The following is a 24234-nucleotide window of genomic DNA, read 5'->3' as shown; positions in this document are numbered from 1 at the left end:
GCCATGGTCACCAAGTGACTTCCAGCCTGTAATTCAGCAAGCTACCATCTGCACCACAAAGACTGGGGCTAGTTTTACTCCTACTTCCCAATTTTCAAAACTGCGGAAGTTATCACTGTGATTTTCTCCTTACATTTATCCCCCCATCTTTATTTCTTCTTCTTTCTTTTATTTTTTCCACCTTTCTTCCTTCCTTCCCTGATCTCTCTCTCGTTCTCATTATTAACTTACTTAAAAATAATACAGTTATTGCTATGTTTATAATGAAGCAAATCAAAACGTATTTGATGAACTTCAGGAGGATTTGTTACCTTTTAACCTCTGGGTACTTGAAGGAAATCTTTACATGTATGTACTGACCACTTTCTATACATGTCAATTCTTTGACAACTGATTTTTATCCAAACTGTTCTTGCAATATGCCAGTGAAAATACATAAGCGGAAATCTGCTAAATAAAGACTTCCATGTTAAGCAAATGTTTTCCTGACAAAACAAAAAGATCTGGTTGGCACATTCTTTCTGCCCTTTCCCTTCCCTCTTTCTTTTATTTCTTTTTTATTTTTATTCTTCTTTTTTTAAAACTAGAGAGTATTTGCCCTCACCAGAGACAGAGTGGCAGAGACAGAGAGAGGAGAAAGCACTCCCCATAGAAATGTTCTCACCGCAATCCCTTCTCCTTCAACTCTCCCCTCTTCTGGGGTTTTGGGCATGCATATACATGTGCCTGGCATGCTTCTCAAGTCCCTGGGTCTGGGGCTCTAACAGCACAGTAACTGACCCACTTTCTTCCTTTTTCCTACCTGGAATGTGAGTACAACAGCTGGAAGAGTAACAATGATCTTACCATAAAGAGGATGAACACGGTGTACACACTCAGATGGTAGAGTAGACATTGAACTGGAACATAGTTCCTTGATTAGGCCTTTAGGAATTGCCCCATCTCAAGATTACGGTATCAAACTTCTTGTTACATAAGAAACCCCACTATTTTTTAAAGTAGTGTTTTAATAATTTTAAGCCACTATTTACTGGAATTTTTGATACCAATACAGGCTGGTTCTTTTATAAATGATACAGATAACTATAAGAAAGAAGTACAGCTGTATACTTTTTTATTTTTAACATGTAAGACTTCAATTTTTTTTTTTTTAGGTTTTTGACATAGGGCACATGTACTTACGAGAGAGAGAGAGAGGGAGAGAGAGAGAGAGAGAGAGAGAGAGAGAGAGAGAGAGAGAGAGAGAGAAATATCACCCTTTAGGAGGGATGGCCATGTTGTAATCGCTTCTCCTTCATTCTCCTTTCTGGATTTTGGGCAGGTGTGCACACATGTCCAGTGTGATTTTCAAGCCACTGGATCTGGGGTTTGAACCACCATCAGCTATGTGGGAGTCCAGCATCTTAGCCACTATGCCACCTGCTGGACACCAGCTGTATACTATTATGTATACAGAATCCCCTTGTTAACTCTTCAATTGCCTTCAGATTGACTTTGTACAGAAAGGGTAAGATAAATGCTTGGATAATGCTTGGATTGTAAACCAGCTTCTCCCTGTCCATGGCCATGCGGTTCCCCAAATCGGAGTGCAGGTTTAATACATATTATCAGCATTGTCTCACACAGGGGACGAGATGTTTCTAGCTCATGTAACGAGCTATGAAATATACAAGCTTTTTCTTCTTGTCAAATGATTTTCAACCTTTCTGCACCAAAGAGGCCTCTTTTATAAACTCCTAGTAAAGTACAACATGTTTTGAAAAATTTCATCAAGGAAGCTACACTTAATAATAAATACATAATGAAATTTCCCATTTAGATGTAATCGAATGCACATATAACCTCTAATCATAGTTTCTGATCTATACGACCAGTGTTAGTACACTGAGTTGGTTCTAATTTCACTAAATGATACGGATATTTTGGTTACTTGGGTATCCTTTAATTTTGTTGATATTTTAAGGTTAATAGACATGACCCATGAATCCCCTAGTCACTGCTGAAGACTCCTATTAATCCGGTGTCTCTACTGGAGATGCAAACTGGAATCTCTATAACAGGGTCTGGTGGTCCATATTCTAGGGAGATGGTTGATTCCCACCACTCAAAAGGTGTAGGAAGGACTTCTCAATAGAAGATGGATTTGATTCTCCTGCAGGTTGCTTATGGTACCACAGGCTGCCCCTGTGTTAGTCCTGGTTGTCTTAGGCTCATTCAGCTCCTAATACTCACGGCCTCCCAGCTAGCATCCCTGAAAGCCAGATTGGGAATATTTTCGGAGTCCCATCAGCAGAGGTAAGTGGTCTTGCTCGGGTGTGCAGCTGGTCCGCTCTGTGCCTTATGGATAATTCTGTAGCTTTTCTCTTGAGCCTTTGCCACACTTTATGTGTCCATAGATGGCTGAGTGCTGTTGGCAAAACCTTTGCCGAGTACCTGCCATGAGCCAACATAGTATTAAGTTCTAGGCTATCAAGGTGACTAAAATTCCATGGTTTATGACTGGGCTTCTGCTTTGTTTTCTGAACGGTAGTTTTTCCTTATTTTAAAACTTAACCCAAACTTCAGCAGGGTTTATGAGAGACTATGTAGCTAATGCTGGTTTCTTCCTACCCTCGTAGTGGGATCCTGCTACAGCCCATGTGGATTAGTTACCATCTCAACACTGTAGATTCTGCAGTTCTGCTGGGAAGAGGCCTGTCCACACACCCTCCCTGCCAGAGTGGGCTCCTACATACCCCTCTCCGGTGTGACTAGACTGCAAGCCTGTTCTAGGCAGGGACATGTTCACTTGGATGTCCCAGCACTATGCCCAGAGCACGAGGAATGGCAGATTCCGGTCACTATGTGCTGACTGATGAATGGAAGTGAGTGCTGTGTGAAGAGGGAAGGCGAGGCTTTGAAATGACAGGTCAGGGCCTGAGAAGTTTGGCAGTGGTACAGACTGGCCATGAGAGACGCCGAAGTCTTGGGGAAGTATGAGATAAAGGAGAATGTGGTTCTTCGTCATCAGGCCATCTCCACAATGAGGGACGGAAAGGTGGCAGTTAGGACAGTGAAGGTGCAGACAAAGGCTGGTTTAGCTGGAGCACCTGAGCCTCAATAAACAAAGGAATGTTGACGTACAAGCGTTGGCAGCCAGGAGGGCACCAGGAGCCGGCATGCTGACTGCAACTTGGAGGAACACCGAGAGTCATTAACAACGGAAAGATTCCATTTGAGATAAACAAAAAGGGATTGGTCCTACCAGAGGAGAGTTTTCAGTCAATGCCAGGAAGAGGTGGGGAGGCCAGGGAGGAGGCCGCGTGTGCATGGTGCTGGTTAACCACACGGCAAAGACTGCGTGGACCAGTGCATCAGATAAATTAGATGCCAGGCTCCTGCCGCCGGGGCTCGCGCACTCCACTGCCTCCACACCAGAGTCTTTGCACACCTCAAAGGAAGGCCGATGGCTTGGACTTTGCCCCAGTTTCCTGCGTCTTCTCACCTTGGGCTTCCGCTTCATCCCTGAGCTTTGTCTTTCACAACTGCCTCATCTCTCTGGTTCCAGACTCCTGCCGACGCCCTCTCCTCCAGGGAAATCAGAACTGAGCAGGCAGCTCTGCAGCTCTTCACCCGACCTATCTCCCCAGCCAGAACTTTTGCTTAATTTACTTGCTGACATTTCACACTGACATGCGGGGACTCATCACTGAGTTCCAAGTGTACTCATGACTCATGTTTTTGAAGACTATATGGAGGAGGGAGGAAAACAAAAAAAAAGTGAGGAAAGAGGATTTTAGTCATGGAAGTCATGAAGGAGCCTACCAGGCTTGCTTTGGTTTTGTTTGCTTTAGAAAATGACTGGAGGCCCTGCTGTTTGAACTTTTCCATTGTCAAGTCTGCTGAGAATTCACGCAGGGCCAACCCCGGAGACTGCTCTCTCTTCAGTTCCTAAGATGGAAAGAATGAAAGTCTGAATCTTATTAAGCAGATCCACAGGACTTGGACTGAAGGAGATATGAAAACACAATTTTATGTTCAAGTCTGGGAAGGAAAAATAACATCAGAGTGAGCCAGACGTATTCTGAATCCCTTCAGCAACTACACAGCAAGACCTACACGGCGTATTTGTGCGTAAGGTCATGTGTGCACTTCAGTGTGTGAGGGTGTATGTGCGTGTATGTGTAAATGTGGGTGTTTGTTGACATCGTGCCTGACAAACTGGTTCCAAGATTTGTATAGGGAGACGATATCTTTGCTACTAGGCTGACCGGAAAAACGTACCAAATAGCCTTTAAAGATAGAGCTTATTTTCTATGAGATGGGTCACTCTGTGACTCCCTGCCATGAAAGCAATGTCTTCTCTTGGCATCCCGATCCCACACATTTTCAGGGTATGGCCAGGAGAGCTCTGTTCTCTCCAACTCACAGCACATTTTTCTCCTTTTGAAATTACACAGCTTTGGGACCAGGAGTTAGCGTAATGGCTATGTTGTTGGACTCCCACATAGACAACCACGGTTCGTGTCCCGGACCTGGTGGCTTAAACTCACGCCGGGCACGTGTGCGTGTGTGTCCAAGATCCCGAGAGGAGAATGGAGGAGAAGGGATTGTGGCGTGGCCATCTCCCCTGGGGGATGATTTCTTGCTTTCTGTCTCTCTGTCTCTGTCTGCCTGGCGAGCGCACGCGCCCTATAGCGAAAAACCTCTCCAGAAAAAGAAAAAAAAAAAACAAAGAAATTACACAGCTTTATTGTCCGTGCCTCTTAATCACACTGTCTCAGACCGTTTGATCTATGATAGGATAGACTGGTGAGTGAAAACAATGGACATTTATTTCTCACGGTTCCGGAGGCTGGAAGTCTGATGTCAGGGTGCAGGCAGGGTTCTGATTAGAGACCTCTTCCAGGTTGCAGGCGGCTGACTGTTCTCTGTGTCCTCAGATGGCTGACAGAGGGCGTGAGGTTCCCGTCATAAGGGTACTAATCTCATTTATGACGCTACACGCTGCCTTGCCTCACTGGGCTTTTAGTGCCTTCAGGTTGCCTGTGGCTTCCTCAACCGGCTTTCCTCATAGCTGTGCTTCCCTTCATACGCATGAACCAAACACACCCTTTAATTCCCTACAGTGCAATTTATAAAGCACGATTGGAGTTCCATGGAATGAGAAAGGATTACAATGCAAGTGAATATTATTCTAAGCCCCTCCAGAGTGGAGGTCTCCATTACTTTTTTTTTAATGGTAAAATGTTCTGGAAGTCTTGAGAAAGAATAATCAAGGTTTCTTCTAAACCCTGAGCCAAGTGTAGCCACTCAGTAACACACGTCACAGACATGACTGGTTTCTTATCTGGGGTCTCTGTTTCAGAAGAGGATATTTTTTCCCCACCATGGTATAATTAAAACGCTCTGTAAGTATTTCTCCCTAAACGAGGACTCTGTATTCCTTCATAGTAAAAGTCGAGCCTCGTCCTCAGAAGAAACAGAATAGTTGGCAGCTTCCCAGTGTCAGGGACCTGCTCCTAGCTGTCCAGATTTCCAAACACGCTCGTATGCAGTTGCAGCTAGAGCACCCTGGGGCCCAGTAACTATCTTCTCCCTCACCCATCTCCATGAAGTTACTAACATTTCGCATTAGTGTGGTCCATTTCTCAGAACTGGTGAACCAAAGTCAGACTTCCGGAGCCCTGTCAGCAATTCATTTATTCCACGCTTGAATACCATCTGTGCTGATATTGTCGTTATCTCTTAAAGCAACTCATTGTCTTCTGGACTTTGTTTTTAGATGCTTATTCCTTATACTCGATTTTTTTTTTTTTTTTGGTGAGGAGTTATAGCTTAACTCTAAAATAACAATGACATTTGTGATTCGAGTTAACAATTTTATCTGCGCTCTTTCCTTGTCTTTGAATAAAGGTTGAGTCAGGCTCTCCCAGTGCTGGGGAAGGAGCGGGCTCAGGTGCACTGTGGGTTCTTGCATGCTGAGCGGTCAGACTCCAGGATGCGAGCTGGGGAATCGCTGCTGTCAGGTCTGGGCTTGTGCCTTGATAACCAAGGAACACTGGGGAGCTCCATTGTCTCCCCATTTGTTGATGTGTGAAAGTGGGAAAATTAATGACTTCACAGTGCTGTCGTAAGAAAGAATCGAGAGACTGTACTTGGGGTGGCCCGGTAGCCTAGTAGTTAGGTGAGCTGACTCCCACATGGCAACAACCCCTGTTTTAAATCTCAGCCCCAGTGGCTTCAAGCATACATGGTATGTGTGTGCATGTGTGCCCCAAATCCTGCCAGGATGGAGGGATGGAGGGAAGGAGGAGAGGTGGTTGGGGTGTGACCGTGCCCCAGTGGGTACAGAGTGGAGAAATGGAGGAGAGGTGGCTGGGTGTGACCGTGCCCCAGTGGGTACAGAGTCGAGAAATGGAGGAGAGGTGGCTGGGTGTGACCGTGCCCCAGTGGGTACAGAGTCGAGAAAAGGAGGAGAGGTGGCTGGGGGGGGCCCGGCCCCAGGGGGGACACGGGGTGTGACCGTGCCCCAGTGGGTACAGAGTGGAGAAATGGAGGAGAGGTGGCTGGGTGTGACCGTGCCCCAGTGGGTACAGAGTCGAGAAATGGAGGAGAGGTGGCTGGGTGTGACCGTGCCCCAGTGGGGGTACTTCCTCCATCTCTCTTTGTCTTTTTCTGGTGAATGCACATGCCTTCTAACAATGAAAAAAAAAAAATAATGAACGTGAGAACAGTTTTAAACCGAACTCTGTGAAACCAACTGCTTAGCATTTTTTTTTTAGAGAGAGATTTTTTTGCTATAGGGCACATGTGCTCACACACATGAGAGACAGAGAGAGAGATAGCGAGACAGAGAGATGGAAAGCAAGAAATCATCCCCTAGGGGAGATGGCTGTGCCACCGTCCCTTCTCCACTCTCCTCTCAGGATCTAGGGCACTCACACACAGGCGCCCAGCTACCCAGCTTGAGTTTGAAGTTTCTAGGTTCCGCGATGTAACCATTAAGCCATCTGCTGGTTCCAAACTATTTAGTACTATAAAAACACAATTTAAATTTATTCTCACCACCCAGACCCATCAAATGTCCATAGGAAAAAAGGCAGAAACATGAAAGAGTTGGCATGCTGACAGTAAACCCAAGAAGCACGATTTCCAAGTTTCAAATGTCACAGCCGAAGATTCCTTAAATACAGTTCAGTCTAATGCCGTTATTTCATAGACGGGGAACCCGCGCCCTGAGAAGGGAAGCCGCTGCGTATTTAATGAGGTAGGCTATCCAGCTGCTGAACTAAGAAACCATCCGTTCATATTCTAAGAGCAGGGCTTTTTCTTCTAACTTACTTGACAAGACACATCTGGATGTGACTGGTCGCTCCAGGCCAGGCCCCTGCTATGGCTTTCCTGCCTCTTCCTGGTTCAAGGACCACATGGTCTCCCAGCTAGACCTCTCCTCATAGAAATTCAGGGGATAAATTACATGACACACATACCTCCATGTGAAAAGCAACTGACTGCTCATCTCTGCCGCAGGGGGCATTCTTTCAGGCTCAAACAAGCCAAAAGGCGTGAAGGGTCTCAACTGGTACATTGATTTTGGGATCAGAAGAACAAAGTTCCATTAGGGTGGTGAAGAAGGATTTCTGAGTCAGGATGAAAGTCCTGCTCAGAGATACAAATGCTTTGCAGAAACTAGAATTTAAATGTTCTCCTGGAGACTGACAAAAGGATTTTTAGAAAGGAAAGGGCCAGAATATTCATGTAGCAAACTTTTAATTAATTAATTAATTAATTTATTCCTAAAAGTGTGTGCTCTTGCTGGAAAGAGACAGAGAGAAAAAGGTAGAAGTTACCCCCCAGGGGGTGGCCACCCTGCAATTCCTTTTCCAGTCTCCTGTCACGATTTTGGGCACACACACATGAGCCCAGCATGATTCTCAAATTGCCAGGCCTGGGACGTGAACGTGGTTGGCCATGTGGGAGTCCATCACCCTAACCACCACGCCACCTGTCGGCCCTTCATTTAGCAAACATTTACCAAACATTGTTTTTCATTTTTCCGTGCTACGTACGGTACTAAGTGCTAGGTTTATAATTTATAACCTGGTGGTGTGGGCTATTGAATTTTATAAACATCTACCTCCAAGCGCTGTGCAATCTTGGCCTTGATGCTGTTGTTTTTATCATCTCTAACTTGGGGTGATAATGTAGGTATCTCTTTGGACAGAGGTGTGGGTTAAATGAGAAGATACACCGAAAGCCCCCAACATGGCATCACCATGGATGCTAAGATGGAAGACTGACGGTCGTAGAGCTCAGACTCGAATCAGATTCCTGTGTGGAGCCGCAGGCACACACAGCAGACACTGTTTGCCTTGCTAGACAATGGTGTTCCCTCCACTTCCTTCCTCAGTGATGCTTAGCTCTCTACTCTATTCTCCTAGCAGTTTGTTGCCTTAGGGGGAATTATGCCCCTTTCCCGGGCCCTGGGATGGATTCTCATCATTGTAAACTGATGGTGGGGGTCCCCATTCCTGTGGCCTGTGATTGGCTTAGGTTTGAGCATGATGCACCTCTGATCAGTGAGATCTAAGAAGTCAGCTAGCAGGACTTCAGGAAAGGTTTCTAACTCTTCAAATAAGATGCTGCCAGGAGTCAGGAGGTGAGAGTGGTAAAATGGGGTGTACTGCGAGGCTGACCCACTTAGGACGTTTCCAGGTTTGTGTCTGGAGGCCTCCTGAGTACACCGGTCTCAGTATGCCTGTGATCTGAGGCTGGCTGAAGCTGAGGTGGATCCAGTGTTAAGATCCTGTCAGGGGTGCCATTTGTCTGTCTGGCTGTCTTTCTCTCCTCTTTCTGACTTATGGAAGAAATAAACAGAGAAAGAAAAAAGACACTGCTGGCTCAGCTGATGAGGCACAGTGGTAATGCAGGTGCCCAGCGAGGCTAGAAGCCACATAGTGACTGTGGGTTTGGATTCCTGGATTAGCCCGGAAGCGTGCTGGTAATGTGTGCAGTGCCAAGGTACCGAGGAGTCGGAGCCTGGGAAAGGAGACTGTGTCACCGTAAGACCTTGTCGAAGGCGCTTCTTTCTCTCTCTCGCACGTGTATGTATGTGTGCTCTATCATTAAGATTTAGTAATCCCTCCCCACCTTCCCAAATATATGTTCAGTCCTGACCTTATTTGGAATGTGAACTTGTTTGGAAATAAGGTCTTTGAAGAGGGATATTATTGAATTAAGATGAGGTTGTTGGGACCAGCAGTTAGCGTAATGGCTATGTCACTGGACTCCATGTAGTCGACTGTGGTTCGCGTCCCAGACCCGGTGGCTTAAACTCACACTGGGCGTGTGTGCGTGCATGCCCAAGATCCCGAGAGGAGAATGAAGGAGAAGGGATTGCGGCGTGACCATCAAACTGGGGGACGAATTCTTGCTTCCTGTCTCTCTGTCTCTCTCTGTCTTTCTGGAGAGTGCACGCGCCCTGTAGCAAAATCCTCTCCAAAAAAAGGAAAAAAATAAAAAGATGAGGTTGTACAAGAGAAGGGTGGGTTCTAATACATAACCGGTGTCCTTAGAGAAAACAGTGATAGAGGGACACACATGTATGCTCATGTATATGCATAGACACACACACACACACACACACACATGGAAAACAATGGGAAGAGATGGGGGTGATGATACCAGGCAATGAGCACCAAGAATTGCTGGCCACCACCAAGAACTAGGAAGGGCAAAGATATACCCTTTTCTAGAGCCATTAGTGCTTGGATCTGCTAGCATACTGATTTCAGACTTTCAGCCTCCGTAACTGTGAAGGAAATTCTGTAGTTTCAGGTTATCCAGTTTTTGATACCGAATTACGATAGCCTTAGGCCACTGACATAGACGTGTAGAAAGGCTGTGTTCTTGGTCTTTTCCTTTAAAGGTTATGTCTCAGTGATTCTCTGTAGACCCATTGTAGCCCTGGGGATCCAATTTGAGGACTACGGGGGACTGGCTAGGGCACAGAATGAAAGGCTGGAAATAACTCAGGTATAAAGGAATGGAATTAATCAATCCTGGAGCTCCCTCCTTCTGTTCTTCCTGTGTCCTTTTATTTTTTACGTTATGTGGAATCGATTCTTTTCTTGTTGTCTGCAGACAAAATTATCCTAACCAACTCAAAAATTCATTCATTCTTTGTCACTCATTTCCTCATCCATAAAGTGACTATACTATAGTACCCATAGGATTTTTGTGAGGATTAAATGAGATAGAGAATCATGCATATTTTTTCTCTTTAACTAGTTTCTACCACAGCATACAATAAATCTAATAATGTTGGCTATTGTTGTTACTATTATTATTATTATTCTGTGGGTCTTCAGCCTTAATGTGTATTGAAGATCAGTAAATACTTTTGAGTGAATGAATGATGTTGCTCTAATGCAAAAGGGAAAACAAAAATGGTAAAAAAAAAAAATTAAAAAAGAGCAAAGCAAATCGCAGTGAGAGATGGAGAGATTAATTCTGGGCCCCTGACCCTAATCAAGATTCAGGGGACACACACTACGGGGTCAAGTAGTCAAGAACTCATGTCTGGTAAGTCTGGCGTTTATATGCAGAGGGCTTTAAATGAAGGAATAACTTTTGGGGTTTGCAGATAAGCTGAGGTGTATGACAGGCAGGAGGAAGCAAGGCTCAAAGGCTGCCTCACGAAGCCCCCAGGGTGAAGCCTGTGCCAGAGTGCACAAGGATTAAGGCAGAAGTTGGAGCTTAGTTCCGTTTCAGAGTTAAGGAAAGGGCTTTCATTTTGCCTGAGGGAGAGCGACTGTTTCTCCCAAAGACCTTGTTAGAAATTAAGGTCTTGGAACACTAGATTCAATTAACTACCAGTTTAGAAACCTTGGGGAATCCAATGTACGTGTGCTTCATTTTCCTTACAAATCACCTCCTGTTTTCTTGCCTTTTTATTTCTCCCACCTATGGAGACTTCTGTACTCAGGTCTGGGTCAAGACCAGCTTCCTTTTCCTGACTTAAAAGTGGGGAATACTGGGCAGACTTTGCCTCCAAAGTCAATTTTTCTGTCAACTTGGCCTAGAATCAAGGTCTTGAGAAATGAATGTGTGAGTACATATATGTATGAGTGTATGCATGTATTCATTTATCTAAATAGCAATAGAAAGAGAATTGCTAATACCACAAACACTTTTTAGAGAAGACTGTTCTGGGACTAGGAAGAGTCAAAGATGGATTAGACAGAAATCTTTGTCCTAAAGAAGAAAGAAACAGATAAATTAATAAATGCCTCAATGTTGGTAGATATCATAAATCAATTACAGCACCAAAGCCCATGTAAACATTGGAGAGCATTGAAAGTAGACTAGAGAGGGTTAAGATGAGGCAGATCAGAACTTCATGGAGAGGTAGTACTTTATTAAGAGAAATTTTGCATGTGCCCTTAAATTCAGATAAAATACAGGGAGCCCTGGGCAGTTAACCAAGACTCTATTTTATGAGGGGCACAATATAGCTCTATAATAAATTGGAGTAAGGTGCCAGTTGACTTGCAAATGGTTCCAATTGTTTTTGGAAGAATGCAATTTGGTCTTCCTCTTATTTGATATAATAAAACCCTTAGTTTGAGTTTAATATATTATTACAAAATTCAAATTCCTTTTGCTAGTCATATACACAATTTACATCCTTAATACAGTAGTTTTGACCCTTTGAAAAATAGTATTAGGAAGTCAGGGTAATCAGGGGCCAGCAGATAGCATAATGGTTAACTGGACTCCCATGTAGTCAACCATGGTTTGAGTCCTGGACTTGGCACCTTAAAACTCACACTGGGCATGTGTGCGTGCCCAAGATCCTGAGAGGAGAATGGAGGAGAAGTTGCCTCAATGTTGGTAGATATCATAAATCAATTACAGCACCAAAGCCCATGTAAACATTGGAGAGCATTGAAAGTAGACTAGAGAGGGTTAAGATGAGGCAGATCAGAACTTCATGGAGAGGTAGTACTTTATTAAGAGAAATTTTGCATGTGCCCTTAAATTCAGATAAAATACAGGGAGCCCTGGGCAGTTAACCAAGACTCTATTTTATGAGGGGCACAATATAGCTCTATAATAAATTGGAGTAAGGTGCCAGTTGACTTGCAAATGGTTCCAATTGTTTTTGGAAGAATGCAATTTGGTCTTCCTCTTATTTGATATAATAAAACCCTTAGTTTGAGTTTAATATATTATTACAAAATTCAAATTCCTTTTGCTAGTCATATACACAATTTACATCCTTAATACAGTAGTTTTGACCCTTTGAAAAATAGTATTAGGAAGTCAGGGTAATCAGGGGCCAGCAGATAGCATAATGGTTAACTGGACTCCCATGTAGTCAACCATGGTTTGAGTCCTGGACTTGGCACCTTAAAACTCACACTGGGCATGTGTGCGTGCCCAAGATCCTGAGAGGAGAATGGAGGAGAAGTGATTGAGGTGTGGTCATCCCCCCGGGGGGTGGTTTCTTCCTTCTGTCTCTGTCTCTCTCTATCTCTGTTGAGCTATCTCTTTCTGTCTCTGTCTCTCTCTGTCCATGTCTCAGCTGAGCACACACACCTTATAGCAAAATTCTCTCTCAAATTTGTGTAATTTAATTTTAAAAAAGAAGTAGGGGTAATTACATTTTGGGGAGCAGGTAGGCAGAGTTCATTGCTCTGCATTAGAGACAGAGAGAGAGTGAGCGAGTGAGTGAGCGAGTGAGCCAGGAGAGCTGTTGTAGTGGGAATCAGGAGCAGGAGGAAGTGGAGTGAAGACCCAGCCTTGGTTTGGCTGAGGAAAGATGCCTGTGAGAAATGCCTGTAGTGTGGAGCTATTTCCTACAACTCGCCATGTTCTCTGTGAAATAATGCCCTCCCTATCTCCATGAAATGTTGATTGGATTCTCCTTAGTCAGTGATATGCTTAAGAAGTGTTTTCTTTTAAAGGAACTTTAAGATGAGGTAGTGATTGATACATTATTTATTGACCTAAGAAAGAATATATAGCTTTTTGGGGGACTAGCAGAAGGGGTAAGGGTTACATCGCTGGGCTCCCATATAGTTGACCATGGTTTGAGTTCCAAACCCAGGAACTTAAGTTTTAAGTTCTTTAAGCTTAACACTGTAATCTTAAAACTTACGCTGGTGCATGTGCATGCGTGTCTGAGATCCTGAGAGGAGAATGGAGGAGAAGGGATTGCGGGCGTGGCCATTCTCCTTAGGGGGTGATTTCTCACTTTCTGTCTCTCTGTCTCCTTCTGTCTCTCTGGTGAGCACATGTACCCTTATTGCAAAAATGCCTCTTAAAATTTTTTTAAAAGAACATCTATTTTTAATGCTATAGGGCATGTGTGCTTGCTGGAGTGAGACAGACAAAGACAGAGAGGGGGAGAGTGAGGAATCATCCTCCAGGGGAGATGGTCACAGTGCAATCCCGTCTCCATTCTCCCCTCAGGATTTTGGGTGTAGGTGCACAAGTGCCTGGAGCAGTTTTCAAGCTGCTGGATGCAGGACTGGAGTCATGAGGCTGGCCGTGTGGGAGCCAGCTGCCTTATCCTTCATGCCATTCACTAGCCTGAAGAGTATAACCTTAACATGGAACAGAGAGAAGAATACTTAGGAACATTCGAGGGATCTTCAAGATTTTAATGAATATAAAAGTATTTTCTCTGTACTGATACCAAATATATATACTAGAACATACTTTAAGATACCAGTTTGTAGGAAGGCCAGCCACCTAATTTTATCCAAGTGGAGAAAGTCAGATGTGTGAAGCACTTAGAGGTGCATCCTTCCCTTTGGAGATGAGCAGGTCGTTTGGAAGAGTTAGCAGAGAGGATGTGAATTTAGGTGGGTGAAATTGAGGGAGGAAGGACAGGCAGGAGCTGGGTCATGAAAGTCCATGAATGCCTTGGAGAGAGGTTCTATTTACCCAGTAGAGGCTTACTGACTATGAAATGCTATTGGGGAGGTCTGTGTTTACCTGAGTATTGCAGACTGTGGAGAACTGCTAGGGAGGTAAGTCTCTCTTTACCAGACGGAGTCTTGCATATTTCAGAGAGCTACTATAGCAGTAGTACAACAGGGCCATTTGTACTGTTTCGTTTTTACTTTTATTTTTATTTTTGGAAGAGGAAACTGATGTCTAGAGTGTGGACATATTCCTGCCCAAAGTCATTCAATGAAGTGTGTTAGAATTACTTATGTTGAGCAAAAATCCCTTTCCTGTAGTTCCTTTCCCTCTGTTCCCTGCAGTAACTCACAGAAAAGAGACTCAAGGCACGCTATGCAGAGGGCCAGCCTTGGGAATGAGAAGACAGGATCTGGCTGGTTTGGCTTTGAGTTCCAGCTTCGTAGCTTCTTAGCTGGAGGACCTCAGGTGACTTTCCCAAGCTCGCTGAAACTCTTGAGTAATGGAGATTGATTTTTAAGCTGAAAACTGAAAATACTGGGGCCAGAAAATGGCATGGAGGTTAAGGCACTGGATCTTTTATGGCCAACTTCCCAGTCTGAGTACTGGACCTGGCAGCTTGAAAATCACACCGGACTTGTGTATGTGCATGTCCCAAATTCTGAGAGGACAGTGGATTATAGCAAGGCCATCCTCAAGGGGGTGTTTTCTCACTTTATCTCTCTTTATCTCTCTCTGATGAGCACATGCATCCTATAGCAAAATTGAAAAAAAAAAAAAAAAGAAACTATTAGTGCCCATAGAAGTGTGGAGTTCCTGCGAGAATTCAATAATGTGATATATGTAGCTTTATTGCACTGCCTAGTTCACAGCACTGATGAACTTCAGTCCACAAATAAATTCAAGTTCGGTTCTTCAGAATTACATGGAGTTCTTTACGTATGAGCACATTTGGGTACCCTTTTGCCGTCTTTATCACATTGATGTTGATCAGATAACTGGGTGTGCACCCCTCACCATATACAATCCATGTTCTCCCCCTTAAAGCGAAAGCACAGATTACATACCATTGTGCCTGTTGGGACTGACCCATGTTGAGTAGACCCCAAAGCTAGTTCTCTTGTGTGCATTGTAAATAAAACATGATCCTCTGAGCATTGTCCCCCGTCCTGCGTTGAGGTCTCGCAGGGTCAGATAGGTCTCAGAACATGGCCTCCTGAGCACGAAGCGTGCACAAAGTGCGCGGCGCATTCAGCACTGTCACCCCTCCATGACCTGGAGACAGACCTCACAGACACATGACAGGCGAACCTTTTGAAAAGCTTTCCCTCAAACTTCTTTTCCAGACTTCCCAAGTTGTGCTCATCTGGACAGTGTCCAAAGATGGGCGGGATGACTTAGACTCCTGAACAACTGTCTTGGTTGATATTGTAGCTAGTATTGAAAACAGAGACACCGCCTACAGATGTTTTAGCATAATGCTTTCTCACTCATTGTGATGAAGAAATACCCTCATCGAGTGTCTACAACTGCTTGCAGGGTGGAGTTCAGCAGCATGAACGTTACCTGGGAAGGTACTCAGAGGGAGTTACTATCACATACCCTTACCCTGACTTCCTGGTCCAGCCTCTCTCTCACCATACTTACGCGTTTGCGTTCCAACATAATGAGAAATTTGCTCTCTTACACATTTGCTTTCCTTCTTTTGTCGTTTGCTGATACTGCTCCTTAAGCTGAGAATAACTTATTTGCTCAGGGATACTTGTTCCATTCTACTTACCTATCATGAGTCATCTCAAATTCCATAGTTGGCTCCTCTCTCTGGAAAAGAAGTTGTTTCTTTCTTAAAATATTCCTGATATATTTTCTTGAACCTCTCTTAAGGCAATTACATTCCTCAATTCTGAAATCTAAGTGCCTTTGCAACTAAACATATGGGTATTTTATCTATTTGAGAGGCAATATAGCAAGAAGGCATGAATTTTGGAGTCAGGCTCCTAATTACAATCTGGACTCACCTCCTCACCGGCTGTGTGATTTTAGGCAGTTCTTAGAGTATTGTACTCATTCAGCAAATGTAAACATTTACTTTTTATATTCTTCCTAACACACAGGACAGCACAGTAATTCCTCCTTATCTGTGGTCTCACTTTTTATACTTTCAGTTACCTGTGGTCAACAGTAGCCCAAAAATATGAAATGGAAAATTCCAGAAATAAACAATTTAGAAGTTTGAAAGTGTATGCCATTCTCAGCAGTGTGATGAAGACTCTTGCTGTTCTGTTCCTCCTACCGGGATGTAAACTGTCCATCTGATTAGCGTGTCCACACTGCATATGCCACTGGCCTATTGGCCACTTAGTAGCCACCATGGCTATCAGATTGAATAAACATGACACATGCACATGCACACATACACATGCACACACACACACACACACACACACACACACTGATGTTTCAGGCATCCATGGGGGGGGGGGTTCTTGGAACATATCCTCGCCAGATAAAGGGGAGAAACACTACAGTCATGGGATCTACTCTGTGCTCAGTAAATGTTTATTGAATGAATAAATGAAAAGGCAAAGGAAAAGCAGTTCCTCCTTGAGTGTTTGCTGAATGAATGAATAATTTAATGGATTTGAAGGAAAATTTGTCAAGCACACTTATGTTCAATGAACCAAAGATGTTCTACAAATGTTATGCTCAAACTGGTTTTGAGTGTCTCCTAAACTCACTGTCTCCTTAATACCCTTTCTTAGAACCACCTACTAATGAGATGATATGAATTTTACAATATTTTATTTATATTTGTTAACAGTGACTACGTTACGTAGCTGCTTCATACTCTTGCAGATTGAAGAAAGAGGATTCCTTTGCTTGCCTTTGGGTCAGGTTGGTGTCTTTAGCAGAGCCGAGCTAAATGGCCTTTAGCATCCTTATAACAAACTGTGGCCTCGCTTGGCAGAAAATATGAAATTTAGTAAGGCTCTCCTTCCAAACAGACTCTACAGCTGCGACCTGTACCGTGCAGGCTACAGGATACTCCACACCCTCCCGTCCACCAAACGAGAGAAGCTCCACGGCCAGGGGCAGCAGGACCACGGTTTATGCTGCCCCAGGACACATCTTTCATCTTCATTGTGCTTATTCAGCTGTGGAGATGCATTGGTAACTAGCTGATTTTTCAGAAAGTGCAAAAGCCCATTTAAAAACACTCCCAAATCCTCCGTTAGAGATAGGGGCCTGATGCGGGGGTGTGGAGAAAAAGGTTGAGAAAACCTTCCATCTCATTTTCTGATGTTCTTTGCTTTGTGTGCACAGATGCCTGCAGGCAGTTTTCCAAAGCTTCCTTCTGATCAAAGTCGATAAAGCTCTTTCTCTATGTAGGAAGGAAGCTTTCTTTCATGACACCCTCTTACTTTATGCTTTCTTACAGAGATAAGCCATCTACAATCACACAGCCACAGGTCCTTATATGCCAGGGTCTGGTACCAACCCCAGGAGCATCGATTCATCCAGTAAACATGAATGAAATGATTTCTATGTGCCAGGCACTGAGCTAGCTGCAGGTTGGGGACAGAGGACTTCGGAAGAAAAACAAACAAAAATAATAGCTACCATGTATAATTTTTTTATGTGTGCTTGCTGTGTGGCAGACACTTAACACAGACACTCTGGCATAATATTAATGAGAAATAGCGAGGTGGGAATTGTTGTTTTCATCCTATGGAAATATGGAAACTGAAACTCTGAGCAGTGAAAGAATTTGCCCAAGATCACTAAGGTAGGTCCGAAGTGTTCTGCTTGAGGCGTTTGGTATTGCTGACAGAGAGGGGTGGTATAAATGAGGGAAGGCACATTGGGCAGAATTGGTATAAAAGGCAGCGTAATGACATGGCAGGTTGGTGGGGGGTAGACTTGATAAATGCTCAGCTATTTTTTTGGAGGGGGTACAGTGTACAAACATTGCCTGGAGAGAGAGAAAGGAGAGAGAGAAGAGAGAGCAAGAGACATAGGCAGAGAGAGCATGACAAATCACCCCAATGGAGGATGGTATGTTACAGTCCCTTCTCTTTCATCTCTCCCACCTTTTGGGATTTGGGGCATGCATGCACATGCACCTGGTGTGTTTTTCAAGCCGGAGTCCAGGACTCAAACTGTGGTTGGCCATGTGGGATGCAGCTGCCCAAACACCAGGCCATTGGCTAGCCTGGGGTTCATTCTCCTCCCTCTCTTTTTCCCCCCCATAGGGTGTGTGTGCTGGCCAGAGAGAGAAAGTGAGAAATCCCCCCCCCCCGGAGGTAGAATGGCCGTGCCACTATCTCTTCTACTCCATTCTGCTCCTGGGATTTTGGGCACACATGCACACACTCTCAGCATGACTTTTAAGCCGCCAAGTTCAGTACTCAAATGTAGTTGGCCATGTGGGAGTCCAGCACCTTAACCACCATGCCACTTGCTGGCCCCCAGGGATTCATTGTCAAACACCTGGTAGTTGCTGTAACCACCTGGAATTTGGATTAATTATAGGTAGGATTGAGTAAATAAGAAAAACCAAGCAAATAATTCATCAGCGATTTTCATTGTATTTCTCTATATGAAAGTAATACATTTGCATTATAAACATTTTGGAAAATGCCAAAAAGTAGAAAGAAAAAAAATTGACATTTGAGTCACTTTTCAAAGCAACTACTATGCACAGTTGAATCTTTCAATCTTTTTTTCTCCTCTTTTAAATGGTTGAATTGGTTGGTTTACATAGATATGATTATGTAATAAAATTCATTACCATTTTCACTTAATATTGTAAGATATAACTTTTCACATTCGAGGGTTTTAAAAACATACATTTTAAGATTATAATTCACTAATTGAATATGCTACAATTTAAATAAACAGGGCCTTAGAGTTGAATAGTTAGATGTTTTTGTATTTTTTGTGATAGTAAATAACTTTTTGATGAGAATCTTTGCGCTTAGAGATTTTCTGACAGTGCTTCAGTGTGCTTTCTGTTGCTGTTAACTGAATACCACCTGTTGGGAGTTTCAGGGTAGAAAGAGGGGGCAAAACTGGGTTCAGGGTGAGGTCTCTGAGTTGATAAGCTAACTCTGAGGCCTCCCTCTACTTCGTGTGAAATTTTGGCCCTTGTTTAAATGAATTGATATTATTGTTTATTGTTTAAAGTTCAAAGAGTCTTGACTGATAAACCATATATGAGTAGGAGTCTCACTCGCGGGGCCAGGTGATCTGGAATGTCAAGGTGCTACATTTGTGCTTGGTGCTTAGGACAGGTTGATGACTTGAAAAATATTTGGCTTTGCTACTACCTCCATAAGGAAATCTTTTTGATCCTCTCGCTACGCTATCTACACCATTAGGGTTGAATGTCTCTCCTCTGAGATCTCATAATAGACTCTGTAATTCCATTGTATAAATACCGTTTCTGTCTTTCCACTAAGCTGTGAATTCCTTGAGTATAGCAACTGTGTCTATTCATCTCAGTAACTCCGCATTTAGAACTCAAAATGTAAAGCAGATGAATGGTTTACCAGCTTGCTGTACTTCTCATTTCCCATGAAGGTATTTAGGTGGTGTGTGTGTGTGTGTGTGTGTGTGTGTGTGTGTGTGTGTATTTGTGCTTATATAGTTTTTACTAAAATTTGGTACTTTCACTCATTTATGTGAATATTGTATTTCCTTCTGCTATCTCTGCTATGTCTTTCACATGCATAGCATCTCTCAAAAATGTCAAACAAACATAGCTGAGATGAAACTTCTGTGCCCTAACGGGACTTAAAACTGCATGGAGTATCTTGTCCTGCTGGAAAGGTAATTTCATGAGCTTGTGGGTCACTGAGAGCAGGGCGGGGCAACTGCTCATTCTGTCGAGTGCCTTTTCATCATGCTAGTGACAGAAAAAGTGAATTTTAGGGTCAACAGGTAGCATGGAGGTTAAGGCACTGGATCCTACATAGCTGACTGTGGTCCGAGTCCCAGATGCAGAGGCCTGAAAATCAAGCTGGCAGGGTGTATGTGCATGCCCAAATCCCCAGAGGATGCTGGAGGAGAAGGGATTGCAGCATGGCCTTCTTCCTTAGGGGGTGATTTCTCATTTTCTCTCTCTCTCTCTTTGGCTTTCTCTCTCTGGCAAGTACTTTCGCCTCATAACGAAAAATGCAAAACAAAACAAAAAAGACAGTTTTGAGGCACAAAACTCAATAGCTGAGCATGGATCCTAGAGTCAGGAGCAGGAGCGAGAGCAAGGAACAAGAAGAAAGCAATGTTCCTGTGTGTGTCTGCTGCCACACCAACCCCGGGAGTCTGGAAAGTCACTTAAGGATTGTGTAGGTGGCTTGCGATTCAACCCAGAGGCTTAGGTATACATGATTTATCAAATATATGAATGACTAAGCTACCAGCATCATAAGACTTACACGTGACTGGCAATTCTCTCTCTGCAGTGTGTGATTTGCAAAACAAAGTAAGAGAGGCCTCTGTCCTGTTGGCCTGTGACTCATTCTTGTAAAGCACTGCCTTGTAAGGCCGGTGGGCACCAGGATTACCAACTGGCACTCCTAGTTCTTCTTCCTGCCCGGTGGGCCCACTTATCTCTGCAGCAACTCCCAGTCCCCTGGGATGGTACCTCCTTTTTAAACACTTTAGGAGTGCTGTGGAGACTCACAGCGAGGTTCCACATTCCTGAGATGCGTGGGCAAAGGACTTGCTTGTCTAGCTCCGAGGTTCTCTGTTAGGTGGCGATTATACAGTAAGAGAGTTGTTATGAGAACTAGCGGTATCAAGTGCTGAGCATGCGGCTTTGGGACAGACTGAGGGCTCAGGAAATGGCAATTATTACGAAGATGCGCTACAGCTTTTCCTTAGGCTTTCTCCAGAGAGCGAAACAGCTGTATGACTTGGGGACTTAAAAAAACAAAACAACAACTCTAGTCTTTTGTTTATTCAACTTAAAAGGCAATTATAATAATTTTTACCTTGCAGTTTTGTAAGGGAAGTAGAGCAGAATATGACAAAATGTCTGGCACGGCGCAGTTGATAACACATATATGGTTTTTCGTTTTTCTATGGCAAACTGCAAATCCCCTAAACATTTGCTGAAACAGCTCTTCTAGATCTTTCTGGTGGAAAGTGTGAGTCCTTAAGCACCGACGCCCGAAGAAGATTCCTGAAAACTTGCTTGTACGGGAATGTTGGTGCTGGATATTTCTCTGACTTGAAGGACAAAAGAGATTTGGGACTTCTGAAAATGCCAGAGGCCTGGACACTGTGTACATGTGCCATCCTGGATAGGGTGTCATCAGTTACAAATCCCCTGAGGCCAGACACTGGGCAGTACAGTTTAGAGGTAACACAGACAAAGCAGTGACTATAGGGTCTGTTCCCAAATGTTCTGGCTCAGGAGGTGCAATAGGACACTTGTTCAGCACTAGAAAAAAGGAGATGATCCCATAGTCTTGACAGTTATTAGGCTTCTTGCCATTCTGCCCTTTGGGGACTCATGAGTAGACTTCACTGGATTTAGACAAATAAAATGACGTGGCATTATTTGGATGCTGTCATTAAATCAATCCACATTGAGAATATCTACAAGGTAAAGCTAATTAATTAGTAGGGCTCAATGAGTGATAGCTGATGCTGTTCTTACTCTCTGTGGGAAAGAGAACAGGTTTGAGGCACAAAACTTAATAGCTGAGTGTGGATCCCAGAGTCAGAATGTTGTTCCATTCTGTAACTTGCCATCTTGGGGCTCGTGCAAGTCACTAATCCCGCTGATCCTGTTTTTCTTTATCTCTAAGGGGCAGTTATCAAGAATATCTTTCACAGAGTACTGTTGTTATGAGATTTAAATAACAGAGCCATGTCTGGTTTGCATAAATGAGCAGCTAGTAATTGGTAATGTTAATGTTATCAAAATGGTGTAGTAGCTGTTGTAGGGAGCTTTGTTCTTCTTTTGGCCCAGTTCCTAAAGATCAGTGCAGAGGGTAAGCCTGTGAGGTGTTAACTCTACCACGTTATGCTTATCATCACTCACTGCTGTGCGTTCTGAGATGCTACTTAGCCAGGTAATGCAGGCGTAGAAAAAGTTCTTTGGGAATAGCCATGCATTTTCATGTGGACACTGCTGAAGGTGACTACCCCTGTGTGTTTGAAGAAAACGAAGGACAAAGGTCGGCAATGAGACATTTGGGAAAAATTCTAACAGAAGCATTTTTTAAGGAGGTTATAGTAAATGGGAAGGAGAATAAAAATTTTGGCAAGGTGGAAACTTAACAACTTTCCTTAAAGATTCAAATTCATTTTTTTAAAAAGCAAATTAAGTCATTTGTCCTAATCATCTTATTTACTTTTCCCTGGGAGACCTAACAACCTGATGTAGGGATAAGAAGAGGAATCACTAAACATTTGGAGAAAGGGTTTTTTTGCTTTTTTTTCTTTCATTTTGTTGTGTATTTAAAAAAATTCAGTTTAAAATGTCTTCTGCCACATGTTGTTTTGGAGAGGCCTTCATGCAGGTGCCTGCATGGGCTCGCATAGACCGCTTTCTTTGTTATCTCTACAGTTAAGCTACATTGACTGTCTCTTATTTCTACTGAATTTAACATACCTTAACTCATTTCTTATTAATAGATCTTGTGCCAATTCCTAGTTATGTGGAGACAAAAGGAGCACGTGCATAACCTCAGTCCTTGCTAGACTGAAGGCCTCTGCTTGCAGGAGCGTTCAGGGTGACGGGGCGCACCAGGCGAAGGTGAGTGGGAAGAGGCTGAGAGGCGCCATTTTGCCATTCCCCTACTCCCTTTGATGTTCCCTTTTTTTTTTTATATATATTTCTTCAAAATTAGTATACACAGATAGAAGAAAATTGAGTGACAAGGACACTTGCTAAAACTGACTTTCAAATGAAATAACAGGTTGTAGAGCTATACGTACAGAGCTATCTATCTATATCACTCTATATAATAGTAAACATGACTTATTTTATTATCTCAGATGTGGCTCTTATCCTCCAACAAGCAAGTGCCAAGTACATCAATTTCCCAGACAGTGAACTAAGCCATCAATTGAACATCTGCACAAGAGGCGTCTCGGCGATGGTTCCCTCTACATGGCTCACACCCATCTCCTGTAAAGGATGCCAAGAGTTGTTGGGAGGTTGAGTATATGGGAAAGTGTTTTGGAAAGAATTACTAGGGGCACATGTGTTTCTCACTAGAAGTAAAGTGTACCAGTTAGCTATTATCATAATAATGCTGTGTAACAATCTCATAATCCATTAGATTACCAAATACACATTTATTTTCATAGATTTGCAGGTTTACTTCAATTGGAATAATAAAAACTGGGCTCTTCTGGTCATATCTACTTCAGACTGTGGTTTGACTACCTTATTTCTGAATCTGTTCCACATGTATCATCATTCTGAAACCAGCGGTTGTCCAAGATGTGATTTTTAAAGTAATGGGATAACTGCAAGAATTAGCTGAGAGATGCAATGCCTGTTAAGATGGTAGCACAGAGTTGATACAATGCCATTTCTTCTCATAGTTGATTGTGCAAATGAAATTGTATGGCTAAGTCCAAAATTGGAGTAGAGAAATAAACTCTACCTTGTGGAGAGTACATGTCTACTAAACCACAACAATTTGCTAAAAAACACCAACTAGAGACTTAATATGCTTCCCTTGGTGTTTGGGAAATATAGACACTGCTATTTGATTGAGAATCGAAATGTTATAGAAGACCACACTGAATAAGACTATAGTTAGTAGATCTAAGATGGACATGTTTTGCTGGTAGGCTAGAAATGGGCCCTAGGGAAAGGAGCCAGCTGTGGGCTGCCTTGTAAGAGTTTTCAGAGCAGAGACTATCTGAGCATGAAGTGACCAAAGAGAGAAGGAGTAAGGAGAGAAGAAGCCAGGGGCTTAGACGGTCCTGCATGAGCTGATACCGGGAACACTGAAGCACCAGAAACGGATCCCATTTTCACTGTAGACTCACAATCCCATCAGAGCAGAACCATTGAGTGGTGCAGGGTAAGTGGCTGGATCATATACCACATAGGAGCTGGAAGAGGAGTCATACATGGCCGCTGCTCCATGTCTAGTTTTGGGCCTGAAGTCACTGCAGGTCAGCTAGGGTAGTAGCTGGGAGGAGAGATGGACAGAAAGTGGGAGAGTAAAGAAGGACAGGAAAGCATGAGCACACACTGGCTACCACAAACATAAACTGGAATCTGTTCGCCTCCTTTTTTAAAAAAGTTGACTGTTTTTTTATCAACATATAATCTTAAATATT

The 24234-nt window shown here is 43.4% G+C and overlaps 1 long non-coding RNA gene across 2 annotated transcripts; it reads left to right on the top strand.

Moving 5' to 3' along the window:
- The first annotated feature begins 3864 nt into the window (after positions 1 to 3864).
- On the top strand, positions 3865 to 23128 carry LOC102474901 (uncharacterized). Of its 2 annotated transcripts, none has more exons than XR_334022.1 (3): positions 3865 to 4109; positions 22567 to 22687; positions 22930 to 23128. It is a non-coding gene; the product is annotated as an uncharacterized LOC102474901 (long non-coding RNA). The 2 variants fall into 2 exon arrangements; XR_334023.1 differs by having other exon boundaries at positions 3865 to 4113.
- Positions 23129 to 24234: the final 1106 nt, after the last annotated feature.

This window comes from Tupaia chinensis, unplaced genomic scaffold (assembly GCF_000334495.1).
Source record: "Tupaia chinensis unplaced genomic scaffold, TupChi_1.0 Scaffold000138_1, whole genome shotgun sequence".
In the NCBI taxonomy this organism is placed as follows: Eukaryota; Metazoa; Chordata; class Mammalia; order Scandentia; family Tupaiidae; genus Tupaia; species Tupaia belangeri.
The sequence above is the reverse complement of the archived record's forward strand: the minus strand, read 5'-3'. Positions and strand labels throughout refer to the sequence as shown.